This window comes from Caloenas nicobarica, chromosome 8, assembly GCF_036013445.1.
Source record: "Caloenas nicobarica isolate bCalNic1 chromosome 8, bCalNic1.hap1, whole genome shotgun sequence".
Taxonomy (NCBI): domain Eukaryota; kingdom Metazoa; phylum Chordata; class Aves; order Columbiformes; family Columbidae; genus Caloenas; species Caloenas nicobarica.
The window spans coordinates 28031608-28041085 of record NC_088252.1 but is presented as its reverse complement, the minus strand read 5'-3'; positions in this window follow the sequence as shown (position 1 = coordinate 28041085).

The window sequence follows — 9478 nt, the reverse complement described above, 5'->3', positions numbered from 1 at the left end:
AAATAAAGTTCTCACATTTTTCAGTGAAAGAAAAGGATTAAAGATTATATTGAAAGAGCATCATTTTCACACAGGGTGAATAGACTACAGCAGTTCCCATGGGATCAGCTGCATATATTTAAACTCTTCCCACAAGACAACCATTGTTTCCTACAAGCCTCGCTGTTTTTTTCTGTCATGACAGGTTTCCACACTTCATGTCGTCCAGAAATCCCATGGATGCTGAGCTGGACCAGATGATGAAACAATAAATTATGAAGTCTGCTAATTAGGCTAGGGTTAAAAATGGGGTTTTTTGCTAATGAAACACCTTGCTGCAGTCCTGGGAGCTGTGAACTGACTTGCTCTCAACATCCAGTTCTTACACACAAGGAACAGTTGCAAAACAATCCAAGGAATTATATGGCCTCTTAAGATTCGTCTCTTCTCCCAGAATGGCAGGGCCATCCGCAGCTTGAAGGAATTTCTTCCTAGACATGTAAACCAGCGTGTAAATATTCCCCCCTGTGATAAACTGGCGGAATCTGCACGTTGTACAGGTCAGATGCTGCTTTAAGTGAACCAGGTTTCACACATTTCCCCGTTAATTTTGGCTGCGCAAGCCAGGCAGAGCCCAACTGATGCAGAGCGGTAAGAATGTTCTTATAAACTTGGTAAGTGCTACTTTTGCAAACAGTTTTTAACTTGACTAATTTTTTTATACATCTACTTGACACCTATGTGCTGTCGAGACAGTTTTCTACGGTTTTCAATACAAAAGAAATCACAAATGCTTACATTTGACCGCTGTTTCGGAACACACCACTGCTATACGTAACACTTGATAAGAAAGCATTTTTTAACATCCGTAAGACAGATTTGTAAGAACTCAGTTTCTAAGTATCTTCATGACATTAAAATATTATGGTAAAATAAACAACGCACTGCTAATATGGAATAAATTGCTTCATATAACAAATACCAATATGCTCAGTGTCACGGTGATGCTGTCAAACTGGGCATTTTCAAGTGTTGCTTAATAAGATGTATATCTGTGACAGATTTTCAAGCCTGTAGTGACATTACAGAAAAAGGACTTGTTATCAAATTTTATAAAGTATGTAAATACTTATTTCTGTATAAAGAGAGTGAGAGACTAAACAGTGCAGAGCATTCAGAGAGGCTACAGGGTAAGGTCTCTAAGAATGCCACTCTGGAAGTAAAAATTGGTTCAGAGCGATAAATAAATTCCAAGTCACTGTCCCTCCAAGTCTCCTGCAATAGCAGCCACTGAACGATCCCCAGACATCCTAAGGTTCCTCCCAGGTACCCAACAACCCACCCCCATTCCTCACCAGCACGTGTTTGAATAGAGCCAACACCTTTCCCAGCCGGCATTTTCCCCTAAGGTAAGGCAATAATTGTACAGCACCGGGCACAATGTGCCTCTTGAGCCACCAGGTTTTCTTTCTGTGGCACTTCAAGCTCACTTAAAATGTTTGTCACAAACATCACTGTAATCCAGTTATACATGTAATGACCACAGTCCCCCGCATTCACAGAAAAAACCAGCAACGGTCACACTATTAAAGACTACATTTCCTACAATCTTAAAAACCTCTTCCATTATTTAATATTTGGATCTGCTACTCCTTTCCGTGCAGTAATTTATTCATCATTGAAAATGTTACATGAATGCATATTTAAGTTAGTTATTCATACCTCTCAGAAGAGAAACCTCTGAAAAACATTAATAATTGAAGGCAAAGTGCTGCTCTTTAGAGACATTCTGATAAAATCCATTGCAGTTGTCAGTGTTCTCCATTCCCCGGTCTCTGGTATGCGAAGCTGCCGGCTCCGTGCGCAGCCTCATCAAACCAACCGTACAGTCTATTCAGTTACCCTGGAGTTGTCATGTGGAATCAAGCAAACAAATATCTTCTCTGCATTTTCCCCAACTCCAGCACTCAAAAACGACTCAGAACTAATTCTTCGCAAAGCTTAACTTGGGCAGCAGCTTGAGTGAAAACACTCCGAGCTTGATATGGAATTTGAATTAGTTAAAAGGATTTATCAACAGCCAGTGGTTACATTCAGTTAATTAATAACTTGCTTAAGACTAACGAGGAAATTGCAGAAGTTAATATTACTTATGGGGCCTCTTCTCAGAAGTTGGTGAGAAGGCTGGACCCTTTCAGTGTCTTTGGAAGAACATTAGCCACAAGAAAAACTGGAAAAGAGCAGGACACTGGAGGAAACGCATCCTTTCAGTTGGCACCCACTGCATCTCAGCACAACTCCAGCCAGGCCTAAGAAAGCCTGACTGCCCAGGTGGAACCAGGACCTACCTCAACACCTCCAGAGCTTCGCAGCCACAGGGGAGAGAGGATTTCCACACCATTCCAGCAGCGTTCTGCATGCAAGCTGAACACGCTTTCCTTCCACATTAAGGGGAAAAGTATTCAGACGTGCTTAACTTTCCTTTAATAAATAAATTTCAGATTCCCAACGAATCAACCGTAACTAAAGCCTGCGCGAAGGATCTCGATGGAACTGATACCGGCTACGTCCTCCTGCCCTGGGAGAGCACAGGAGCAAACACACACTGGGAGTGCGCCAGCACTGACATTTTTCTACCAACGGCCAAATTAATAGCAAATGAACCAAGTCTCAGAACAGCAAAGTGTAAGGTCAAGCACGCTCAGCCAGCTGCTGCAAGAAAAGACAGACTGTTTGTCCAAAGATAATGAGGAGGCATTTTTGTACTATTCTTGTTAGAGCTTTTGTCCTTTTGCAATACAGAAAGCATTTATAAATTATACAGTTTAAAAAAAAAAAAAAAATCTTCCATAGAATACACATTCAATCATATGAGTCCTCAATTTTGATGGTAACTCCTCCCAGCAGCTTTTTTGCTGCTGTTCATTCCACCATGGCCTCTACAACCAAATATAAAATTAATCGTGGGTGAACACATACTTTTAATGATGTTAAGAAAATTATTGTTGGTGTTTTTTTTAAATAAAATGCAATTGTGTGTTCTCTACATCTTTCTTTTAACTTAGTATGTACATGAAGAACACAGGTTGCTTCTCTCCTACCTCTACAATACTGTAAAAAACTTGCAAGCTGTTAACAGAACATACCCTCACTCTCAAAATTGTTTTCTAAGCAGGAGATTTAAAAAAAAAAAAAAAAAGTTTCAAAGAGCAGCATGGTATAACCGGGAGAGCATAAACAAGGGCTTGGATTTTACTTCTGCATCCAATAACTTCTTAAGTCATCGTACTGTAGGAATTAAGAGGTTAATTCCTTCACTCACTGCAAGTCTACTTTTGACTTCTAACAGCAAAGTAACATTCTCCCCCAGGGTCTGACAATCTTTTAACTTTTCGTGTGGAAGGAAAAGCTGAACCACAAACTGGTTTTGTACTTACTCAAACACAACTACAGTCATAGCTAATGACAGTCCTCAGAAGATTTACATGGAAAAGCTTTGCTGGTATCTATGCTGAAAAGATAAGAGCAGCGATGACTGTCTCAGACAACTCCTCACGAGGCGGAGAGCAGAAAGAGGTCCCCACACAGAATATCCCCAAATCAACTCTACAGTCAGAAAGAAAAACCAAGACAGACATCAGGCTGGGGAATATAAGGCAGCAAAGTAAGGATCAGGTGAGAGACCCAAACAAGCTTTGAAAAGATGACTGATGGCATTACCGTGGAGAGAGACAGTGACGCGGCCCTTTCCAAGCCGGGCACTTCGATCCCTTCCAAGCCGGGCACTTCGATCCCTTCCGATCCGTGCACTCCCTGCTGAGCTTTGCATCACCCTTTACAGCCCTATCATGGCCATACTTTAATTATTCTGCTTTTGCATCGACAGATTCATGGCTGTACACCATTAATGTCGCTAACACAACAAAAACTGAGCTAATGCAAGATGGACACAGCAGGAAGACTGATTCAAACCACCCAGCGCTGTCATCTTAAAAGTTCTCCAACTTTCCTCTTGCTGCTTATAAAAACCATAATCAACTACACAGAGAACCAAGAAATTACCACTGGACCAGGATATGCTTGGAAAGACAAATTAAATCAGAGAGCACTTGAGCAACTCAAAACTCCAAAGCCTATAATGCACACAGTAAATAATAAGGCAAAACAAGATATTGTGATAAGAAGGCAAAAAGATTTTCACATACAGTTCATCATCAGAAAAGGAGAATTTACTTCATGAAAAAGGATTTCCCATCCTAGGAAAAAACAACTTGGTTTTAATTTTTATTATAATAGCTACAATGAACTTATGTCCTTTTTAAACAAAGCCCTGAAAATATTTATTTTGTTCAACTTTAAAAATAAACGTCGTTAGGAAAGAGACATGCTATTGTTGTGTCTCTGATTAATTAGTGAAGAGAAACAGAATATTCCATAGTCATTGCATTTAGCCTAAATGAGTCATGTTATCTTCCACCCAGACAAAGCATTTTAATTTTAATAACGACAATGCTGACAGTGACAATACGGTTCTTGCAGAAGTTTGCTTGTAAATAATTAACAATTGTTGTATAATGACAGTGGGTTTTTTGATAGCTCTATTAATTTCACAGTCAGGCTGGAGTCTCTTTAATTTAGGGTATTCGTAAAAATCAAACCCCCTACCAATCTACTGACATAAAAGGCTAATGGAGAAAACAGGTTTCTGTCCCTGCAGTCTGTCTCAATGCCAAAAAACTGTTGTACGCCAAGAGTCAGCCATGGAAAACCAAGGAGAACAGTATAGAAATCACACATCATACCTCCGAACGGTTTACATGTTTGAATAATTATTCCATTTTGAAGTGAAAGTCTGCGTTGAGAGAAATAACAAGTTCACATGGCAAGACTATGTTCTGTGCTACAGATTTGGCACAGGATGGGGCACCACATATTGTCCTTTAAATACACGTGCTCAGGCCTCTCAAAATCTTGCCAAGCAAGACATCGATGAACGTTCCCCTAACTCTCACATATTTTTAAAACGTGGCAGCGTTCCTCAGATTCTGATGGAATCAGTGAGGATACAAATACCTTGAGGACCATGAAAATGTTTCCCTTGTAAGCAAGTTCTTTACCCATCACACGTCGTATAGTTCACTAATCCACATATCTATTAGGAATTTTGTCCCAGAATTGTAGAGGTGGATTCAACGTTTTCTCTACCATAACAGGAAATAACCAATTAGATTTTTTTTTTTCCCCCCTTCAGATAACACATCCTGGTGTTTCCATTCCTATGAGGATGAAATATTTCATTCCCAAAATAACAGAGCCTCCGAAGTTAATGGAAAGACTCTTATTGGCATTACAAGGATATATAGTCTATTGTGCTCCCGGTAGGTATTTCCTCAAGTTACCTTAAGCCCATGTCCCGTCCCAAAGAAAAAAGGGGATAACGACATAGACATTTATAAAGTCATCTTTGGTTTCTATATGGACCAGGTAACAAGAAGGATTTCTGGGCCATGCATTTGACTGGCAGCAGCCCAATATTTAGTGTACTTGCATTGTTTCATCCCTTAATTGGATTATTCAGGACTGTAAACTGTCCTGCCAAAAAAAAAAATGTTAGATGTCCACCTAATATTTCTATCAAATTCCATATTAATTACTAAAGCTATCTTCTAACTACTCTATTTTTTTTTCCATAGTAAGTGTTGCTTATACTCCATATCAATTACTGGCAAAGCACAACAATCTTGTTTGACACTTTTAGAATAGTTGTTTATTTCTAAAGGCCAAATCCTGCATACCAGGCAAAGTCAAAGCTCCTGTTGAAATTAAAAGAGGTTTTCCCCGAATTAAAACTAAAATCTATAGGATTTGACCCGTCGTCTCAGAGGAGCTAGACCCTGCCTCAGCACCATGGGGTTCGTTAGTCGGGTTTGTAGGTGGTTATTGCCTGGCAGCCCTATCTTGTAACAATACACAGAGCTCATTAGCAGCTGCACTGCTCCAAAAGGCTCATCTGCATCACAAAAGACAACATCTGCTGCGCATCTAGGTGCTATCTCGTTGATAAAGTATATCAGAAATTCAGAAAAAGTTTGCATACTCATTTCTTTGTAGCCACTCCTGTTCTGGAGACAGTTCCAAAATACTCACAGGCAATAGATAAGTCTCACTGCCAGTCCATCTAACAGCACTTCAGATGCTCCACAGCCTCCCCTGCTGTGATGAAAAAACTGCAAACACAACCAAATTCTTTTTTTACATATCCACATACATGCACAGACACTCTCACATTCACATTTTGCATCTCAGGTAATATTTTCATTACACAATTGCTTAATTTTCCAATAGAATTGCATCTTTTATTACTTCAGGCATCCATTTCCATTCATTTTGTTTCCCTCATACAGGGCTTCCTTAATTGAGCTGCATAGTTTACGAGCTGTGCTAATTGAGCTGCATAACTCCACTGCTGAGTTTTTCTATACCATACCAAGCAGCACAGAGTGCTGGATTGGTGCCACTGGAGTTACAAGCTCTGCAGGTTGAGGAGCACTTTAACCATTCTGCTGGATTTTCCACTTCTTGGATTTCTGTACATTTTTCCCACTTTGTAACACCCGAATGGGTTGAAATCTGCCCTTGGCTTAAGCAAAAGTATTTTAAAGGCTAGCCAGGGCAAATGAATTAAAACTGTTGATGACGGCCCAAGTAACCCTTGTATTGTGTCCCTGAGAGCAGAAGTCAAGCAAACTTACCCTAGGAGAGCAAAAGCAGTTACTCCCACGCAGAACTGCCTGACCACAGGGGACTGTTCCCAGAGGTGTTCCCAGTTAAGAGCCAGACGCCTTTAAAAGGGTCCTAGAAGCAGGAAGGAAAAGCAGGATTGATAAGTAACCGTGAGGACATGCTGTTCTCAGCTGTCATGAATTAAGAGCTCGGCAATCGGGGCCTGCCTGCTGCCGAGAGACGCGGTGTCTGGAGCCAAGGCTGGTTCTGCACAGCATCCAGCTGTTTCTCCTCCTAATTAAGTCTATAGGCTAACAGTGATTATTAATATTAAACACCTACCCTCTGAAGCTACTAATGAAAGCAGATAATCCGTAACATAGACCCACATTTAAAATTAATACAGGCATTTATGCTAACTTCCAAGAAAGAGAAGCTGTACGCACCTATCCGATGCGCTCATGCCTTTCTTGTGTGCAGGTTCTCTTGGCTCTGGAGAGGTGCCACAGTAAGAGCCAGTCTGTAAAAACGACTAAAACATCTGGTGAGATGCTCAGTAAGCTTACCCTCGTTAACGCTACGCCTCACAGATGAGCAGAATGCTGTGAAAGACGAACACGAGGAACAGCACTGCTACCAGAAACTCCAATTTCAGTAACGGCATCAGAGTGAGGTAGCGGCAGAGATTCGGCAGCTGAAGGAAACCAGTCAGCAGAAAAAGAAAAGAGAGGCAGCTCCTCATGGGACGAGGTATTTAAATGAATTAATATCAGCACTAATATGACTATGTAAATTCCTGCCCAGGACAAAGCTTTGTTTGCTAGATTTGTGGAACAAAGTCTCTATATAAATAAGTTCCATTCCACCCAGTGATTTTCCAGGCCCTGTTCACTCAGCTTAACTTTAGCCCAAGGCCTGAGCAAAATTTTCAGGATTTTTTTTTTTTTTTTTTTTTTTGTTGCTTTGGTTTTTTTTGTTGGGTTGGGTTTTTTTGGGGGTGGTAGGGTGGTACCACTATACCTGTTGTCTTTTTCCTCAAGTATTGCCCCCATAGCCTAAGCACCTCCTGCTCCACAGCCAACAGCAGGGGCTCCGGTATGAAACCCAGTCCCTGAATTTCCAAAACTTATTGCAGAGAAACCATTTCTCTCTCATAAACCAAAAACTTAAACCAATAGTCTCCGCAACATAAGTTAACATCTGACCCTTTGCATCCAAAACGTGGCTCCCTGTTTTTCCCCAGCAGGTCTGAATTTATCAGATAGTGAGGTGTACATGTTGTATCACAATCAAGTAATAGAAAATTCAGCGTTCACCCAACTCAGCAGGAACCTGATTCAATTTTGCTGTCCATTACATTAGATAGAAAAAAGAAAAAAAATATTAATACATTCTGAGATAAATGGTATTTCAGATAACTTTAATCTTCCTTTGGAAAGGTGTAAACTTAACACATACTTCTACATGAAGAACTCTACACAGTACGCAGAAGGCTCAACACCAAAACAGTTGCATCATCATCTAACTGTATTGAGGTTTTCTTATTTTCTTCCTCAGCAGGACTCAGGAGGTGAGACAAGAATTTAGGCTGAGGCCTGAAATTCCCATATCCAGCCTGACTTAAACCATAAAGGTAATTGTCTCCTAATCATCAAGTTAAATTGCCCCACTAGTCTTCTTCATCAGACTATAAATAGATGTTCCTCTCTCTTCTGAGAAGAAAAGAATTAAAGTAAGATATGGACTGGACTCGACCTCATTACAACAAGAAAGACATAAATGTGATCTCAGTGTTGTAATACATAGAGACTTACAAGAGAAAATGGATTGGTATTCTAGAGTTAAAATGGATAAACAAGAACTGTCAGCCTTACCTGGAAGTTTTCTGATGCTTAAATAAACCTCCAATTCCATATTCTCATTAATTCTTGCAAAGAAACTCTTTCCTACTGGTTGCCATAATAATGTTCTGGAAATAGGGTAAAAAAGAACAGCATTTTCTCATCTAAGTAATACCTAATGTCAGTTCCATTTATCACATCTCATTAACAGAAAAAAAACCTGCAAAGCCTTTCTGAATATCTTTAAATATGACAAATTTCATTAGCATTATTTCACTTTAAAAACTATAAAATCTACTTTAAATGTGTAGCCTAATAGTACCTTCACCCACCCTACATTATGCTCCCAGAAAAGGCTTAATGTCATGCATACATACAGACCAAGGACTTCTTTATTTTAATGGCAAGGCAACAAAGAAATTCACTTAATGACAAGTTCTTGGACTAATGTATTATTCATTTTGTTATGTGACAGCAGAACGAAATTGTATCCATAAATATATAATGCTGTACACCACTTTTTAATGTAGTTTACATTTATGAAATAATTGGCTGCCTTTCACCACATTATGCTCTCTTTATTCCCCCTTTTTTTAGGCGGATGTTATAAAATTAATTTCGTGACATGGCAGATGCACACATTCCAGGAACAGAGGCAGCAACTGGCCCAGACAAACCTATGAATTTCGACCTCTGTTTCTGAAAATGTTTTCTACTCTCTGAAGGTATTTTGGAGAGGACTTTATGTTGTTTTTTCCACATATAAATTGCTACTTTACTCCTATCTCCTTAAAAGTAACGTTACGTATTTTTACATGTGTTAACTCATTTGAGGTCATCTAATAATCAACATACTTACGTTCATGTATTTAACGATATGTAGGGTTTTGACTTGAAAAATAAAAATACTCATCAAGGTCTATCAGCGCCCTCAG